At 39.6% G+C, this 19,896-nt stretch overlaps 1 long non-coding RNA gene across 3 annotated transcripts in view; it reads right to left on the bottom strand.

The window, feature by feature from the left end:
- Positions 1-3,085: 3,085 nt before the first annotated feature.
- Positions 3,086-19,896, bottom strand: part of LOC137197862 (uncharacterized) — a 239,677-nt gene continuing 222,866 nt past the window's right edge. For 2 of the 3 annotated variants that reach the window (XR_010931523.1, XR_010931521.1), the window contains one exon: positions 3,086-5,536. This is a non-coding gene — a long non-coding RNA (uncharacterized lncRNA). Of the gene's footprint in view, positions 5,537-6,291; positions 6,432-19,896 lie in introns of all 3 variants that reach the window. The other variant, XR_010931522.1, reaches the window with a different exon arrangement.

Here is a 19,896-nt window from a genome sequence, read left to right as displayed (position 1 = left end):
GTTTGTCCAAACGTTTCAGAGTAGATAAGACCAAAACATAGAAAATAAAAGTCTGATCAATACCAGTGTCTATTTGAGTCTAAATGAAGAGATTATTTAAAAAAATAATCACACATCACATAAATTCAGTTAATAATATAATAATTTTTGCATATTTTTCTTTGTTCCTCATCTTACAATGTATGCATGAAGCTGGTCATTCTCTCTCTATTTTCACCTTCTTCTCTACCACCTTCACCTTTAGACCAGTGTTACTATGCAGCTTGTCCCTCTGTGCCTCTCTCTTTTTGCACACATTTAGCAGGCAAGGGAGGTCTGGGACGCCCAGATGTTTGCTGAACTGGAAGCCTGCGTTGGCAGCAGCTGCCAGCCCATCACAGAGGAACACAGGCAGGAAGTAAAAATATGAACAGGCGGTTTAACTTTTAGATCTTCTACCCCCGTCTTTTCTTCAGCTTGCCTCCTCCTCTATCATCTCTCCTACCTTTTCTTCCTGCAAATAAGATAAGACAGTGAAATAATTCCAGGGTACATTAACATGCACAGATGTGCGGTGACCACAGAGTGGCCTTCTGTTTTAGTTGTTTGTGGAAAGAAAAATGCAGCAGTTGTTGTGACTGCCAGTTAATCTCCTTATCTAGCCCTCCTGAATACATATCACCTCTCCAAATCCTGAAAATCCTTCCTTTACAATCCTTTACTCCACTGCAAATGCTACCAGTTACTCAACTTAGAGGTCATATTTTGAAGTTGTTTTGTAAGCCCACCCTCTGTGATCGTGCTCTATCCGGCACTCATCTCCTGACATCTATTGTCTGCTGGCCAGATTTTACTTCAGAACACGTGAAATGCTTTGAGAGTGAGCAATGGCTGAAGGGGGGAGAGAGCCATAGAGAGACAGAGAAAGGAAGGGAGAGAGAGAGAGAGAGAGAGAGAGAGAGAGAGAGAGGGACCCTGGCAGGAGGTGGAATCCATTTGGGGCACTTAGTCAGCCAAGAGTCCCCAACAACAAAATTGAGAGAGGGAAAATGACCAGCAGGCAGCAGCCACTGTGCCGGCCCAACCTTCCAGTGGAATGAGAATAAATTGAAGTAAAATGTAACCTAGAAATAACAATCCAGTGCACGCGTGCGTGTCTCTTTGGCTTTCTGTCAACTAGCTGCCTCCTTTCACTGCTCGGCCACCATTTGCTTTTTCGCCACAGCTGTGACACAAATTTCCAAATTTGCACTGCAATGATGATTGTTTTGAGTCTTGTCTCTGCATTTAACACTCAGAAACTGATACAAGTGCTGTGAGTTCTACATGTGGCTGATGAATTTAATGCAGCTTGATCATGATGTTATGATCAGATGTACCCTGAGGCTCTACAGGGCTTGCAGTAGTTCTCAGCTCCTTTAACTGTAAAGTAAGCGTCATTATGTTGAATTTAAAACACCAGCATGACTCCTTTTTATTCCATTAAACTCTCTGTAGTTGAAAAAGTCCAACACACCCTATGTGCTGGCAGAGGAGGTAGTTTGAATTTGCATTTTCTGCCAGCCAAGGATGACTTCAGCTAAGCTTTGATGACAGCACATTAAACACAAAACCCATCTTATATCAGCGTTTTGGGAATTTCTCTCTCTTCTTTTCCAATTTCTTTAAAGATGTTCTTAAAAGATGTCTAAAGCAGAATAAAAAAGGAAGGCTGGCTGACAAAAATTAAGTCCGTTGAGAGTATCTTCGATGCAGTGTTTTAAAGAAAAGGATTGGGAGCTTCTAACGTCTTGCTGAAGCAAATGATGGTGCCAAAGCTGTAGCCCGTCTTCACAAGAAAAATGACAGTATAGGTCTAAAATTCAGCTGGCAAAATTGACCTATAGTTACATTTATGCCATCTAGCGGCCGTGTTAATTATGACCCGTGGAAGTGACGTATTTCAGATGATGTAAATATGACGTGACTCGATAAGATGATTTTTGCCTTGTTAGGAGGACGTAGGTTGGGTGGATGGCTAGATAGATAGTGGACTCTTTGCTGCAGGAGACCACTGTTTGCTTTCTGTTTGCAACCGTGAGTGTCATGTTTCCAACTCTTCCCCTAACCCTAACAAAGTGGTTTTTGTGCCTAAACCTAACAAGACCTTAACCACATGTTGTCACACCATAAAACATAATTATTTTTTAACAGTGATTTATAACAGATTTGGAAAGCCAGAGTCCATTACTATGGCCGCTAGATGGTGTAAACGTAACTATAGGTCATTTTTACCAGCCTGAAATTTAGACCTATACTACATATTTTTATGAGGATGTGTTACAAAGCTGTTGGGTTTAGATACTGAAGTGAACACTAGCCAGTGAAAAATGGCAAAAATCTTCATAAAGCCTGTGCAAGCTTTTTAAGATGGATAATAACAAGAATCTTTCACAGTCTATTCCTCATCTGCAGTTTGTTGGACGGAATAAAACAATTTGGTTTCCAGGCAGTGGACCTAATCCTGTTCACAGTGAAATGGGAGGCTGGCAACCAGATGTCTGCTCTCCTCAGCTGCAGTTCTGCTCATCAGGCTGGATAAAGTCCAGCTATAGTGACATTATGCCTCAAATGTCTGAACAGGGAGCTGAGAGTGCCCGTAGAGCAGTGGACAGGCCATCCTTACTGTAAGCCCTCAGACAGAGAGATCTAGTCGATTGCCAGACCTGGGCTGAGCATCGATCCTCCTGTAGACGTGGGTTGGAATGTCTATATGTGATTTAGAGAGTGTGCCATTATCCACCGCTACAAGGCCAGGTAGACAAAAGGAAAAGTAATTTCAAGGATCCTAAAGCAAGATTCTAAAGTGGGTACTTACTTCTTCAAGGACAGTTAACTCACTAACAGACATGAACATACGTGCACAAACACAAAGATATGTGGATGAAAACAACACAGTTTGTTTTTACACAGTCAGGATTGTGGGAAATGATGACTAATGTGTTCAGAGAGGTAGATCAATACAAATAAAGCCTAGAGAGGAATAAATACCTCATCTGCTGCCACTCACTGTGGAGGAATACTAACGCTGCAGAAAACACTGTACAGTAAATAGGGACAGACAAAATGTTGCAACACATTTAATGTGATGGAATCCAATACAGCACTGCCTCAAAATTGACCAGAGACCAATCATGAACTCTGTGACATAGACTCCATTTGGTTTTTATTAACATAAAAGAAAAAAACACATATTAATGCAAGTGCAAATGCATGCAGGATGCATTCAAATTGGAATGCAATCAGATCAGCCAAATCACATCCCAGCTTGCATTCTGATCAGATCATGGCGGGGTAAAAATGGAATGACAGCATCCTTGGGAGCCTGGATGATGAGGACTGGGATTTAGGTACCTCTAGTTGCCTGTAGCATGTCAACTGCTCTTCTTCTATATTCACCTCAACATTCAAGATTGATAGTTAAGCACACTGTATTGCTACTTAGAGAATAAAAGAATAGAGTAGAATAAAAGAACAACTGGGAACAAGATAGCAGTGTGCATGTATTTTTATTTGTCTTTTTGTGCTAAAAGTTGAGAGGCCACCCAAGTCCACCTCTCTCTGCTACAGTCTCTCAAGCAAAGGCAGTGGTGAGCTTGTTACCAGAAGGTCATCAGTTCAATCCTCGGACTGGCAGGATAAATCTGGGTGGGGAAAGTGAAAATGCAGCGCTTGCCCATCCTCGTTACAAACAATGAGGTGCCCTTGAGCAAGGCCCTTAACCCCAACTGCTGATCAGTGGCCGGCAAATCAGACTGTGGTTGTGTGTGTGAATGTGTGTAACTGTTTTAATGTGATCAGAGCGTTCCTGCCAAAGAGAGGATTCCTCTCAGTGAAACTTCCCTGAATAAATAAAGGTTTAAAAGAAAGACAGCTACAATCTCACAAACTCCTTCGTGGCCAAAAGAAATATGAAGTTAAATTCATACAACGGCATAGCCTCTCTTGACCTGGGAACTGTCTGTCACCTCTTACTTTCTAATTTGCATATTAAAGTTACTGTTTTGTGTTGATTTTAGTGGCCCCTGTGGACAAAAGCAGTAGTGTTTTCCCTAAAATGAAGACTGCATGAGCACTACCACCTCATGTCGTAAAGATCTTAGCACATACATTGGTTTTGGAAGCGAGTGAAAGAAATCGTCGCTGAAATTGTTGATGTAAACCGTCTATAAACATTATTTGGGTGGCTATTATAAAGTTGCATCCTATACTTATGATAATTAGTAAATGATTAATAAGTGGTTTATAAAGCATCAAGTAACATTATTTGGCCCCATTAAATCTTTTATTGGTGATCTATAAAAGAATGATTATTTGTGCACTGATATCAGAATTGTATCTGATCATCATATTGCGCACATTTATGAACAGAAAGTCAATATTAACATGCAACACTGCATCACAGATAAACACGGTGGGAGATGAGAACGATGGGATGACAAAAAGAAAAGTTAACACAACAACTCAGCAATGACAACTTTACTTGAATATAAATCAGTGATGCAGCATTCAAAATGTGTGGGTAGGGGTGCTTTAGAGGCACAGTTCACTTTAAAATAAAATGTTTCATTATCTACTCACCCCGTATTTCAGCAAATTATCTAGCACTGCTCCATTTTAGCCCTCTCCCAAAAAACAGACGCCTTGCACAGAATGTTTCTGTAGTTCATTCTTCGAACATAGCTGCCTGTAACCATTGGTAACATCTTTAGAGAGAAAATGCCCAATTTCTGCGCAGTGGTAGAGGAGGTAGAATATTGGAAAAACATATTACTCAACCACTATGACTTGTTTACAAGATCCAGTAATAAGATGCCAAATTCTAAAATTTTTGTTGATATATTTTTCACATATCAACACATAGCAACTGTTTTGCACATAGCAACTGTTGTTTCTTCCAACATGGAGGACAAATGGGCATTCTTAACATTCTGTGAAAGGCCGCTATTGAAGTGAACATTGATCATTGCTTTAGAGTTCCAAATTAGTCAGCACAGTCCAAGTGTTTTACAGTAAAATGGACCTCAGTGCAGATACTGTAATATTTAGTTCCACATGATCATCTGTCTATTTGTATTGCTTAGCAATATCATGGAGCAGGTGTCCTAATGAACCATTATGGTGTCTTTTTACACAGCCATTCATTCCACTTGATCACAATCAGGTGATCTCTTAGCAGGTCCTTGGTGCGATTCCCTGAGTCTCTTTGTAGCTCCTCCAGGCCCTCTCAGTATGTTCAGTATGGCATCCTGTTTCAGCATTGACATATGCCGCACTGTGGTTGACTGTGTAATGCCTGTAGCCAAATGCAGGCAGAGCCTGACGGCAGGCCCGCCACTCATCGCTCAATATTATGGATCCTGTCCGAACATGGTACAGAATCAGTGGGATCAGCTCTCGTCTGGTCTGTCTTTCCACCAAGCGGAGAACGGGCACTGTCTTCTGTCCTCTGTGCTTTACGCCTATCATCCCAAACTCCCACTTCTTCCTTGTCCACTCACCAGCCAATTTTCCACGTCTGTAATGTCAAAATATTCAAATAGAACACATATTAGAGATGGTAATTATTCACATGATGATGTATGACTAATATATGGTCATACATGACTAATATATGGTAATCATTTGGCCATTAAAACATAAAATTAAGCCAATTAGATTTACTTCAATGAGTTATAAAAGTATGGATTCACCCCCACCACTGCATCTGCAGATCATTCCTGTTAGTGCTAAAACTGGAATAGTTTTCATTTCAATCTTTTTAAATTTGCTATGAACACTCATGACCTCTTGAAGAAGAACTTTTTTATTTTTGGTGGCAATGAGTGCATCTCCTTACCTGTTGGTCATACAATGACAAAACCCAAAGATACAGCTCATTGTGAACAATAAATTTGTCATAATAACTTATCAAGTCTGTCATTTTGGATTTTCCGCCATTTCAGATGTTTTTAAAATCACATTTTCCCTTACTCCTACTACTGTAGACTGTTCATCTGGGTCACCCAAAATAATAATAAAAAAAACAAACATATCTTTCCTCTTACCCAGAGTGCTATCTACCCACCCAGATAGTTTGGTGTGATTTGCTGAGTTTTGGAGATATCTGCCACAGAGATGTCTGCTATCAATCTAATACAATGGAGCTGTATGGCACTGGATTTGTGGCGGGAATTCTCACAGAAATTTTATATGTATGGTGTTTGCACTTACCTTTCTTTCACGTCTGAAGTGGCTTTCATCGATAACCACAAACTCTCTTCGCCCTCCTACCTTTATCTTTGTTCCTTCTCTCCATCGCCTCAACACAGACATCTTGCAGCTTTTTGGCCATCTTTGGCAGTGTAGGTGTGCTCGCAGCAGTGTCATTTTTCATCATGTTTATTTGTCTTAATTGTAGGCCTTGTGCAAACCTGAAAATACATAATATTAATGGTGAAAATGTTGTGGCCTTATGCAGACAATACTTCAGCAACTACACCTGGGAGGGCATTATTTACTATGATTATGGGTATGACAGTGATTCAAAGTACAGTCCAGCACTGTCGGCATTACCAATGTGCCTGCCCACATTTAGACAAAGTTTCACAATGATGGAACAAACTGTCATGGAGTTATGAACAATGTTGCCTCCCTTCGTAAAACAAATGAAATGTCTAAAATGAAATTACATTTAAGGGGGCATATTTGGATAATGGGTTTAACCTAGTCTTTGTATGGATTCGGCAGTCTGAAATGTTATTTGGGTGCTGGGGAAAAATTAGGGGGACACAAGCAATAAATTAGCTTTGATTAATCAATTAGTTGTGCTTTTTGGAGCCAGGAACAATACCTACTTAATGTACTACCCAGTTCGTAAATGTTTTTTACTCTTGTGTGTGGGGTAGCTAGGCAGGGAAAGAAAAAAAATCATTTAAAATCTGGTGTGTGCTACACCCACCAAAAAGAGGCTTGTTCAATACAAGCAAAGAAAGAAGTGCTGGAAAATAAATAATAAAAACTAGACTAGTTCCTTTGCAAAAAAACTTAACAAACATGTTCCACAAATTCAAAGAAGTTATATAAAATTGTTGAAAAGGTACATAATATCTTTTAGACTAATCAAACTTTATTTTTATAGCACCTTTTGAAACAGGGTTACAAAGTGCTTCACAGAACAGAATAATACATAATTAAAAATGACACACAAAAAACATAAGAGCAAAGGGGAAGATAGCAATTTGTTATCAGAAACAATTGCAAAAAATAAAATGAAATAAATCAAATTATTGAGTCACCCAGACAGCAGAAAACTGGTCACCTTTGGTGATAAGGCATATTTCAGGAACAACCAGGAGACCCCTACCTGAGGATCTCAGGCTACGCTCAGGCTCATAGGGGACTAACAGGTCTGAAATGTAAATCAGAGCCTGACCTTGTAAAGCTTTAAAAGTTATCGGTAAAATCAACTCTAAAAACTACAGGCCACCAATGAAGAGAGGCAAGGATGCGTGTAATATGGTCTTGTCTCCCTGAGTTAATTAAAAGTCTAGCAGCAGCATTTTGTACCAGCTGAAGGCGGGAAGTGGCTTTCTGACTCAGCCCTGAGTATAGGGAGTTACAGTAATCTAAACGTGAAGAAATAAAAGCATGGATGACTTTTTCAAGGTCTGTAAAAGATATGAAGGAACTAATTTTAGCGATGTTCCTCAGCTGGAGAAAACACTATTGTTTGGGTTGGATTTCAGTGAATACAGGGGAGGAGTCACTACTGCTGGCCACACCTCAGGCTCTGCCAAGAGAGGTCTGGAGAAATTCACAGTATAATAAGTTACTAAATTCCAACCCACACATTGGCCCAAAACAAAAACAAAGTAAATAAACACAATACTATCTTTAAAGACCCCCGCTTTGCTTTCTGAACTGGATCTTTTTCAGGTGGTGGTATGGTTAAGACTGTGGTATTTAACTCTCATGGTCAAGTGGTGTTGGTAAGCACAGGGTTCACGGTTCAAGGCCAGTCAGGGTTTTTCGTTCATACAAATTCCAACAGTAAGGTACTATTCTTTCTATATATGGTAACATACTGTAAATTCTGATGCTGAGCCAAAACCAAGAACAAACATTAACAGTAGGCTACGGTAACACTTGATGGTATTTTCATTTTTGCCGCTACAGTTAATAGAGGGACAGAAGCCACAGGCAACCATCGACATCATATAATCATCGTTCATCCTCCTTTGTGGAATCAAACCAAAAGGTCAGTAACATCATACTCAGAATACAGAATGACGTTTGTGCATCTGCTTATGCAATTAGTAATTTTGTTCTAATATTTAACTGGTATAATCCTAGCATGCACCTGACAGGCACAAGAGAGCATTTTCAGGTAATGTTCTTCAGTTGGAAGTTTGAATTACCAGTATTTAAACATTATTTTCACTGCTGTTTGCAAGTCTAGTTTAAAGATTATTTTAGGATGGCTGTTTTTTCTTGAAATACACATTAGTGAATGCTAACGTTAGTCCAGCCTGGTCTATACCCACACCTTGTTTATCCCACTTGCATTTCATAATAATTAATAGCATTCTATCTAAAGCACATAACAATTGAAGTTTATTCAACTATGTAGTCAAGTTGATTAAGATATGTTTGCTGCTGAGCCCCAAAAGACAGAGTGTTTATATTGGTCATCTTAGCTCAATCCAAGTGTGTTTCTAAGCTGAAGCTAGGTTGCTGCAAATATTACTGTAGTTTGTTGCCAAGCTGTACTAAAACCTAGGACATAATAGTTGATTTGTTACATGTTGTCTTCAGGTACTTCATTGTGATTAACCCTGAGAGGGGAACAGAGGCTGACCAGGGAAAGAAATGCCTAAGAAGACAAACAAGCCCACAGAGATTCCTTGTCACCACTCTTCTGAAGAACTTGATGTCACTCCTTAAAGGTATGCTAGGTGTCATTGTTCAAAATGTTGATCTCTCCCATTCAACTGTTTCATTTCTCTTTCTCTCACTCTGTGCTTGACTTTCATTCGTGTTTCATTCTCACTCAGTGAGCTGTGAGCCTGGAAACCAACCCTCTGCCAATTATAACAGAGGACATTTGAAGGCATTACAAATTGTGTATTTGTGCCTTTATATTTTAAAAAGTAGTTTGTAAAACAGTTGCTGTTCAGACTCATGACTAAGTTTTGCTGGCAGCTCAGGATATTATGATTAATAGATTTACGTTGACCCCTTTTGAAAGGGCATGAACCATAAGAATTGTTTTTTCAAACATTCTTGAAAATACTCGGCATATTTGAAAGCTTTTGAATAAACGTTCAGTTCCATAAAGCTGTCACTTGTCTCATCCTCTTTCATAATAAATTTTAAGGGTTATGCATTTTAAATGTAAAACTGAGCTGATCTCATTACCGGACCATTAAGCTTGAAGATACATTGTTATTTACAGTATATGTCTGCAATTTATAGTTGTTTTTATTAATATGAATAAGAAGTACACTTTTCAGTTGTGTACTTTAACATTTACAGTAAGAAACATGTAGATTACAATAGCAACACTGTAAAAATACAGTATATTACTGCAGGCCTGGCTACAGTATCAAACTGTAAACCTCACATTCTACAGCAGAATACTGTAATGAACACTTAACTGTTAAATTAAGTTAAAAATACAGTGAAAACCTATCTGACACATTGCTCTCATTAACCCACTGCATTGAAACTTTTGTGTGGGAAGACTGAAGCTTTGATTATTCCATGATAATTACTAGTGAAGCCTCAAAGCACAAAAACAATTGCAATTGAGACAGCCCTAATGTAATCATTACACAACTCCACCACTGTTTCCTTGATTTTAAAAATCAATGATTGTAGTAGTCCAGTGCAGCGCTGCAGCTTTATCTGACTGTCTGCCGAGGACAAAGAAGTCAAAACCAGCCAGCTAGTGTTTCTGCCACAGTCTGAAGGCAAGGCAGCTTTGAGCAGAACACCAAAAAAAGCAATCAATGATCGGAGTTTATTGTACCCTGATTTAAAGGTGCAGTGTGTAGAATTTAGTGGCCTCTATCGGAACAGACTTGGCAGAAATGGAATACAATATTCATAAGTATGTTTTAATTAGTGTATAATCACCTGAAAATAAGAATTGAATAAAAAATAAATAGGGAGTGGCTCCTCTTCCACAGAGACTGCCATGTCACATTGCTATGTTTCTACAGTAGCCCAGAATGGACAAACCAAACACTGGCTCTAGAGAGTTTCGTGGCCCCCCTAGGTCCTCCTACATGCTTGGAGGGGGAGAGAGAGGGGTATATATTTGGTTGCAATTTGCAACCTCACCACTAGATGCCACTAAATCCCACACACTGGTCCTTTAAGACTTGAACTAATGCTAAATAAGCTTCGCTATAAGATTATGGCCACAGATATATTATTCCTAAATCTTAGCTCAGATTCATAGCTCAGGAGGTATTTGAGCTAATGCTGGATAGTGTAATGGGCGTGCAATGAACGCATTACATGAGAACAACCAACCACCTAGAACCATCACATCAATACATGGATGTTTACAAATGTTATCACAAATTGCTAATATATTTTACCCCTTGCAGAGTGTTTCATGCCTGGCTGGATAAAAGTCTACTTTAGGAAGAGAATTATAGCAAGGAAATCAGCAGGACAGGTGAATGGGAGAAAATACCAACACTGATTGCAACTATTCAGTAGTACACAATGTAATGGCCTTACTAACATCAGATCACCATAAATGGTTGACCATGATTCTAATCATGAACAAGACGCTGTTAATTTATCGTGTTTGAGAGAGGTACAACTGTGGAGTAGAGAGAGAGAGTCCGCTGATCAGGAGATGAGGTTAGGGAGGGTGTAGCTGCACAAATACTGTAGGTGTATGCCAAAGAGTTAGATACAAGTGTGACTGGCACAGATTACGTAAACTATCCAATTATGTCTGTCCTTTTAGGCCATATCATAGATGCCTATGAGAAATTGGCTACCCACTATTCATGGAGGTCTCCACAACTGCTGTCCTTCATCTTCATTTTGTGGTGGTGTTGGGACGGGCAGTAGTGCGTTTCGCTATTAGCAATAATTCATAATTATCATAGATAACGGACGGACGGCAGTCTGTGACGCACATTGTCTGGTTTCTGATCGACAAAGCAACTTACTTCCTCACTCACAGTGGCACAAACACAGCAGTAGTCCTGAGGGGGACAAACACAAAACAGTCTAGCGTGGTGAACACAACTAAACAGGCAGCAAACTTAAAATACTCCTCGGAGTAAACCAGAGAAAAATGGACTCGGTGGTCCGTCAACTCACACAACAAAACAATAGCAATAAAGCTAAAAAGCTAAATGCTAAACAACAGCAACTGATGCTGAAAAGAACACACAACTAACACTGCCTCTGCCCAGACTTATGTCTCTTACTTGGTCGCTTCAGAAAGCGAGCAGGGCGTGTAAAAACTTTGTCTTTGGCTCAGATGCAGGCAAAAATCATGGGAGCTGGCTCTGAGTGGTGTGGCGGAGAGAACAGCAGAGTCGACTCGGTGAAGATGAGCGGGGCAGAGAAGTTCCACGTCTTCCTGAAGAAACTTTGTTTCTTCCTTCTCGAGGGAATTTGAGGACGCTGGTTGCAGCAGCGGTCTCTCTTGGATCCAGGAATGTGTTCGGGTGAACACGGGCGAAGTCTCGTCTTGTTCGGTGAGGGGAGTCTTGAATGAGGGGAAAACATGTGCGTGGGGTATCCCCTTTAGTCAAGCTGACTCACAGAGGAACAGAGGTAACCCCTAGCTCAGCGACATGGGAAAGGCGTGTGCTTCAGGGCACGTTCAGCTTTTAAAGGGGCGGTGATGTCATGGCTGCGTCATCAGGACGCTCCGCTGTGCAGGAGCGTCTCCGCCATTGAGAGACTGTATGTTGACTGTTCCCTGCTGTGAAAATCGCAAAGCATCCTTGGAAATGGAGTTTGCAATGGACTCCCATTGTCTGTAAGCAGCATTTTGGCGCCATCCTACACATCAGACCAAAACAAAAAAGTAAACAAAATACCAAGCAGGGCTCTTTTGCCTAGAGGTCGTTGTTTGACAGTATTACAGATTATACCTTTAAGTATGTTTTACAAACAATTTCTTCAAGGTTTACAAATTTGGTAATCATTAACAATTACTTAATATAGTATATAAAATGTTATAATGTGTTCAACAATAAACTGTTAATAAATTTACTAATGTAATCAGTTGCCCTAACACCAGTTGTTATGAAGTACTTTGAGAAGCTCTTACTATCTCATATCAAGGCCGGCATGCCCACTGATCTGGACAGCTACCAGTTTGCTTATTGAGGAAACAGATCTACAGAGGATGCAGTCGTACTTCATACAGCCCTGTCAAACCTGGAGCATCCAAACACATATGTCATGATGCTGTTCATTGATTTTAGTTCTGCTTTCAATACTATGATAGCCCATAAACCGGTTGAGAAACTCAACAACCTGGGATTAGCCATTTCCTCACTAACAGACCACAAAATGTCAGAATGGGCAACCACACATCCTTGACCCCCATCCTGAACACAGGTGCACCACAGGGCTGTGTGCTCAGTCCAGCCTTCTTCACCCATTACTGCACCCCCATCAACTCCTCAAACACTATAGTGAAATTTGCTGATGACACCACTATTATGGGACTTGTATCTGACAACGAGGAGACATGCTACACAGTGGAGGTCCAACATCTGGCCGAGTGGTGTTCGGACAATAATCTGGTCCTGAACACCACAAAAACCAAGGAGATCATTGTGGACTTTAGGAGATCCAGAAAGACCACACATCCCCCTTTCCACAGAAATAGTGAAGAGGTGGAGAGTGTCAACGACATCAGATTCCTGGGAATCCAAAGATCTCTCATGGTCCCTTAACACCTCCCACTTGGTGAAGAAAAGCTCAACTTTTCTTAAGAAAACTCAAACAGGCCAAACTTCCCACTCAACTCATAATAAACTTTTATAGAAGTGCCATAGAGAGTATCATCTGCTACTGTGCCACAGTGTAATATGCCAGCTGTACTGCCAAGAATTAGAAGGACTTGGTCTGGGTTGTAAAAACGGCACAGAAGATTGTGGGAACTGTGCTCCCAAACATGGACACAGTGTAAGCTAGCCGTCTACACAAGAAGGCTAGCAACATCTGGAAGGACCCAACCCACCCAGGTCACGGTCTGTTTGTCCTCTTGCCATCAGGGATGAGATACAAAGCCATCAAAGCCTGAACAAACAGACAGAAGAAAAGCTTTTTTCTCCAGAATTGTAACCCCCCTCACCCCCCATCCTCCGATAGCAACTGTGGACTGAAGACTGTAAATATTACCACCCACCCCCCACTCCAACTGCTGTTAATGCACTCCAACACTTTATTACATATATCTAACTTGACGTGCAATCCCTTTTTATTATTTATTATCTTTTAATATCTTGTTTTTATCTTGCTATGTTTTTTTTTTTTTTTATCTTATTCTCTATTGCTGCTGGTCACTGAGAGTTACCAAACATAATTTCATTGTATGACTACAATGACAATTAAGTGTCTTATGTCTTAATCAGAATGTAATTGTTATTGTTATTGTCTCTTATTAGCTATGATACAATATATAATTTAAAAAGTAATTATTTTATTATTATTATTAAAAACTAATGATAAAATAACAAATTTTAGCGTTACTAATAATTAGTGAACATTATTGATTATCATTTCATTGTTTGTTAACAGTAAAATGACTATTACCTAAAGTTTAATTAACTATCAATTTACCATTTATTGAAAATGGTTATTATAAAGTGTTACCATCAACAGAACTGAAGCTTTAAAAAGGTAGGATTTATTGAGGCAGTTTTATTGGATTGCATTAGATTACACAGGTATACCCAATAAATGAGTAGCACAGTATAGTTGCGACATCAGCCGGCTGGCCAGCAGAGCAACATTTGGTCTGACCAGAAGAATAATGATGCCCGCTGGGTCACCTGGCATGAAAAAAAAAACAAAACAAAAAAAAACTCAACACCCTGATGGATTGACAATCATTAAAGGATGAGGTGAAACAAACAAACAAACACGTCTGTGCCTAAAAGAATCCTGCACATACTCCATCACTTTGTCCTCTTCTCCCTTGAAATACCGGCAACAAATCTGATTGCTGTGTTTTATTCAATTTAGTTTGCCATTTATTGCTAATTAATCTAAATTTCCCTGCTACTTGATGATCAAAACAAAACAGATTGCCAAGATCAGGTGGCTTCTGTTTATCAACACTATTAAACAGTAATCTCAGTGTTGAGAGGGATGACTTGCATTGTAAGTGATGCAGAAATCTTATGTACAAACCAAAATAAGGCCAAATGAGGATAAATAATTGATCACATGATGAATTGATTGATTAAAACCTAGTTCATTCTGGGATCCAGCTCCAACACATCTGTTTATCCTGTATATGAAAGCAGTTTTAGTACATCTCAATTATATTCACTGAAACTTCTTTTACAGAGTGGAAAAATTGGCCCTACATTTCCCTATTACCCCCCACATATGAGATTTAACTTCTGCTATCTAATTGCTATGCCTCCTCTGGTTTCCGAAGTATACCTCTGCAACCCCAGTGAGCTGGAGATACCAGAGCCTTGCTGTGATCCAGAAGCCACCAGACAGATAAAGTCACATTAAACTGAGTCTCTGCAAGGTGCAAGTGGCTCCATATCATCTTATATTCACAAATATGCACACAGCACTCCACCAGCTTGAAATCGGCCGATTTACAGTGTTTTGTTTCCTTAGTGATTACATTGTGAGTGAGAAATGGTAATTAACTGTGAAATTCCTTGGTATGGTATTGCTGTTGTGCAAAAATGGCTGGTATGCAAAGTGTGAAGTACTGAATAACTATATTTCAACATATAGCAGACAAATAATAGTGTTACAAGATCCAGTTGTCCAAATTGATAAGCAAACCGTATTTAAAAACTGGCAAAATGAGTTAATACATAATATATATGCAGTGATATACTGTATGCATTAATCCACCGTCATCATTCTGTGCAAAAATACAGTATAAAATTAGGTTCAGTAGTCTTAGCCAAACAACTGGGTTCTTATTTTTCATTGTTTTTTGTTTTTAGTACAAATTCCCACTTTGTGTTTTTTTACTAATGCAACATGACTATATATGACTATGACTATATATATATATATATATATATATATATATATATGTATACATATATGTATGTCATATGCCTCAACTACTGCCTCAACAAATACAGACACAAATACAAATAGTGGGCCCTCTGCACATCCCTAGTAGAAGGAAAATGTTAATGACATATGTGTGTACTTAATAATATCATTCGGCTATCTCAGAATTGTGCTTTGTCCGCCATTTCTTACATTAAAGTCGCACTATGAAAGGATTGCTTTGCACCCCGTATGGGCAAGAGCAATGGAAAAAGTGACCAAAACTATATGGGCACCTAAGTATTGCATTAAGAGAGACTTGCAATTTAATACTGTGATATCGCCCATCACTTGGTAAATTTACTCAACTATTCAAGTCACAGTGCAGTCTGCTTCCTTTGAGCAAAAGTTTTTTCATTTGAATTAAATTAATCACAGATTCATCTCCTGCTTAGTTTTTCACATCCCAATTACCAGCAAAACAGCATGAAAAGTAATGAATTCATTCTCAGGTAGCAGAGGAAAAAGTAATATCATAGACTTGGAGATTGTGCATAAAAGAGGATCTGTATTACAAAACTTTTCTGTTCAGCATTTCCCATTTAAAATAAGGGTGCTCCTCTTTATTATGCAACCTAGGTGAGAAAGAAAGAAAGAAAGAAAGAAAGAAAGAAAGAAAGAAAGAAAGAAAGAAAGAAAGAAAGAAAGAAAGAAAGAAATCCTCAGCTAAAGAAGATTGAGCTGTGTCCAGGGTGGAGTTGGTCTCGCTGACTTGAAACAGCTGAGTGACTATGCCCAGACTGAAAGACTGAAATCCTCGACAGGGTGCTGTGACATGGAGAAAATCTCCAACAGGGTTGATGTAAGTCAGCTACCATGCTAACGCTCGACGCTAAATGGCTATAATGAATGACTGAATAACTTTTGTGACATCTGGTGAAATGTTATATGTGGGTTATATGTCTCCTTAAACCAAGTCAGACACACAGGAAATAGTGAGCTCAACTTGAATTTTAAACAGTGTGGGCTGGATTCTCAAGATGCTGCAAAGCTCCATTGTTGCTGCAACAGCATCAGAAAGGAAAGCGATAAAACAATGGCTGTGAATGGTAGATACATACATGTTTGCATACATGACTGCTTTTTGCTGCTCACATAGTGGTGCACAAAGGATATTGCAGATGTTTTTGCTAAAGACTAGGTACATACAAACAAGCACATTTAGTAAAGATACACAGCTTGGCTCTGATTTTTCCCTGCAGAGTGTAACAACCTGTGGTGAATAAAATGAACTAGCCATAAAAGCTTTTTAATTGGAGCTACCTCAGTCCTTCCCCCATTCTTATATTAATTAAGTACCAGTGAAGGTTGTCTGTTGGCATGAAGCATGTGGTGTGTGGGCCAGAGTCATGGACGGCTGTGTTTTCTCTGTGCTACTCTCCTTTTTTTTTTTAAATGCCACAATTTAAGATGGAGTGTTGCATACAGCGTGCACACACACACATGCACACACACACACACGGAAACCCCAGTGGTGTAGATGCAGACAAATAGCCTTGAGATGAGAAAGTTGCAAATTGCTCCCATGATAGAGGTAGCCAGAAGAGTTGGATGGATTTTTTCATACTTTGTTAAGGGAGTGTTTATAACATCATTGTGAGGTTAAACACAAATCAGCACTAAAAATGGGACACTAGCCCCCAGGTAGAGTGGGTGCTTATGACTCTAGGTGCAAAATGAATACAAATTGAGACCGTGAGACATGTAGAAATAGTATGTACTGCATACTGTAGGCTACACACGTACACTTATGCACATGTATATTGCAAAAGTGAAAAAAAATTCATGCTTTGTCACTCTACTCTCTTCCCCATTCCTTACTCCTTGCTTCCTTGACATTTTCCTCACAACAATGCAGCATCTCCGATAGCAGCAGCAATGTAACCAAGCTGCTTTCCAAGAGATGACGATCCGCATGAATGTCAAAATGGAACATTTCACCTCAGGCTGATGCCCTGCACTTAAGGAGACCCACCAGCAGCAGCCAGTGACATGGAATGATCTGAAAGCGGGTGGAAAGGAGTGTGCAACAATGCACATGTTTGTGAAGTGCAGAAGCAGCGTTGAGATAAAATGTAAGACAATTTGAGACCCGTTAAATCTAGCGACTAAGGCTGATAAGCATCTGATTCATCAAAGTGTGTGTGTGCGTATGTGTGTTATTGCTCCTCTTTCTTAATCACAAAGTGAACTAGAAACAGTGAGAAAGCTTTGACCTTTCATTGACCTTCCAAGCATTCAAACTGATATGTGTGTGTCCAGCCATGTTTACGTATGTGGGTGAATGTGTGTGTGTATGTGTGTATTAAAGTGTATTCCCTACATGTGAGCTGGGATCCATGGTGATGGATTAGGGCTGGAACTAATGTGTTCGTCCACCTGTGAAATGAGAACCAGGGGAGAGGGGACAGGCAAAGGAGGGCCCCATCACACTTGCATCAGGCTTCCTACAGACAAAACCTGACACTTTATGATGGTTTGATGGCACACAACCCTCCCTCCCCCCCGCATTCTCTCTTTTCTCTTTTCTTTCTCTTAGAAACCTACAAGCAAAACAGACAGCCGCACAATTCTGCAAGTCACTTGTAGTGCAAGACACGTCTGACCACATCGTCAAAAAAGGAGGTCATGAATGAGGTGAACACACACAAGAAAAGAAAAATCTACCACAGTCAATAATGTGGGATTAAAACAGTCTCATTAGTATTCACAAACAAATGACAAGTTACGTAACTTGTAAAACACAGTGCAGAAATAAATACAGAGTAATTTGTATCTGTAAATCTCTAACTGTGCCTCTAATTTACCAATTGTATATCATTGTTTGTATGTTAACTTTGCATTTTTAAATGGAAATATATTTGTGACTCTCAACCTATTTGTGTGGATTATTTTTAGACTGTTCTACCATGCCGTTACACACAAAATCCACAAATGCAGGGAGCATGTGACTCGTAAAATGTCACGTGACTCGTCTCGTAAAACACAATGCACTTGCACTTTTCATTTATTGCCTATTTTTTACAATCTAACTTTGTGAAAAGGAGAGGGGGAACAACAGGTTATGGAGAGTCCCTTGGGAGCACCTCACATGTGTCAGTAACACCCCAAACTCCAGGAGTGATGTCGAAATTAGGAAATGCAAAAACAAATTATTGGACAAATTCAAATTTTTACCTGCTGTTGGCCCTAGTGAGGAAATTAGGATTCATCCTCTGGTCAACACGAATACCTGAATAAAAATTTAATGGCAATCAGTAGTTTTTGAGATATTACAGTGTGGACCAAAGTAGTGGACAAACTGACCAACAGACTGCTATTGCCATCCACAGAGCCACAAAATAATTGTTTGTTGCAGTTCTTTGAGATTGAATCATGCGTAGTGTGTCTTCATGTATTGGTGAGCCGAGGAAAATTTTCCACCCTGGTGGACAATAAAGATATACTCTACTCTGTTCTATTCTATTTTATTCTATTCTATTCTATTCTATACATTTGTTTAGTGGCAAAGATGTAAGCAAACATATGCTGGAAAATTAAGCTTCATGTACAAGTCAAAACAGCAGTGAGGGGCATGGATCAATCATTGTGTTTACATGATTTAAAAGTTGGTGAGAAACAGTGAGCAACGAACAAAGCAAATCAATTTATAAAAATTAATAAATGTGAATAAGTTCATAGCATATGATCTGCAAAAATGTATGCAACATCATCCTGCGAGAACATATTGGTTTAAGCACAAGTCAACATCAGGCCTGAATAAAATTGCTGCATTTCTCACATGATAAACACACACCTATCAAATTCAATGCTCATCTTCTCACCTGCATGGATGGGATGGTGAGTGGGGGGATTGCGACTGACTACACCTCTAAACACACTCCTAAACATCTGACTTCCTGTTTTCTTTCATCATTCAAAAAAGGCTTTACTCATGTGCTTATTAGAAAGACGAGCCTGAGGGAGTGCCAGCTTTTAGTTTTCTATGATTACTCTTTTTAAGTAGAGAAGCATGTCTGAAACAGGTTGTGCCGAGTCCATCTGTTCGCTGTCAGGTATCTGAGCATGCTGTTCCTCTGTGTGTATGTGTGTGTGCTGTATCTACAATATGCGTGCACCCCTTGCAGATGTCCAAAAGCTACTTAAGGGCGATAATTTCCCTCTGATTACTCTAATACGCTACAGTGCTGCCATCCTGTCTGTGATTTCTCCATTGCTTGGCAGGACCACACACACACTCCATATGCTTGCTGACTGTCAGGCACTCAGTCACACACTTATCACCGAGAATGCAAGCTATGAAGAGATGAAAAGGGAAATGAGAAGGCAGGAGTGAGAGGGGGAATGGGGGTGGGGGGTGGTGGGAGAAGAGCAAGAAAATTGTCTCCATTTTGTAATTTGTGCATATTTTATCAAATTCTCCCATGACAATGCTCGACATTCTTCACTGTGCCTCATTGTGTTGCAAGTTGCAAAACCAGGCTGATAAACAAGGGTGGCAAATTACGTAGTCAGAAACTTTTGAAACAATTGGAGTCTGGGATGAGTTGGGGGGGAATTAATAAATCATATTTGTTCATACAT

Source organism: Thunnus thynnus, chromosome 15 (assembly GCF_963924715.1).
Source record: "Thunnus thynnus chromosome 15, fThuThy2.1, whole genome shotgun sequence".
In the NCBI taxonomy this organism is placed as follows: domain Eukaryota; kingdom Metazoa; phylum Chordata; class Actinopteri; order Scombriformes; family Scombridae; genus Thunnus; species Thunnus thynnus.
The sequence above is the reverse complement of the archived record's forward strand: the minus strand, read 5'-3'. Positions and strand labels throughout refer to the sequence as shown.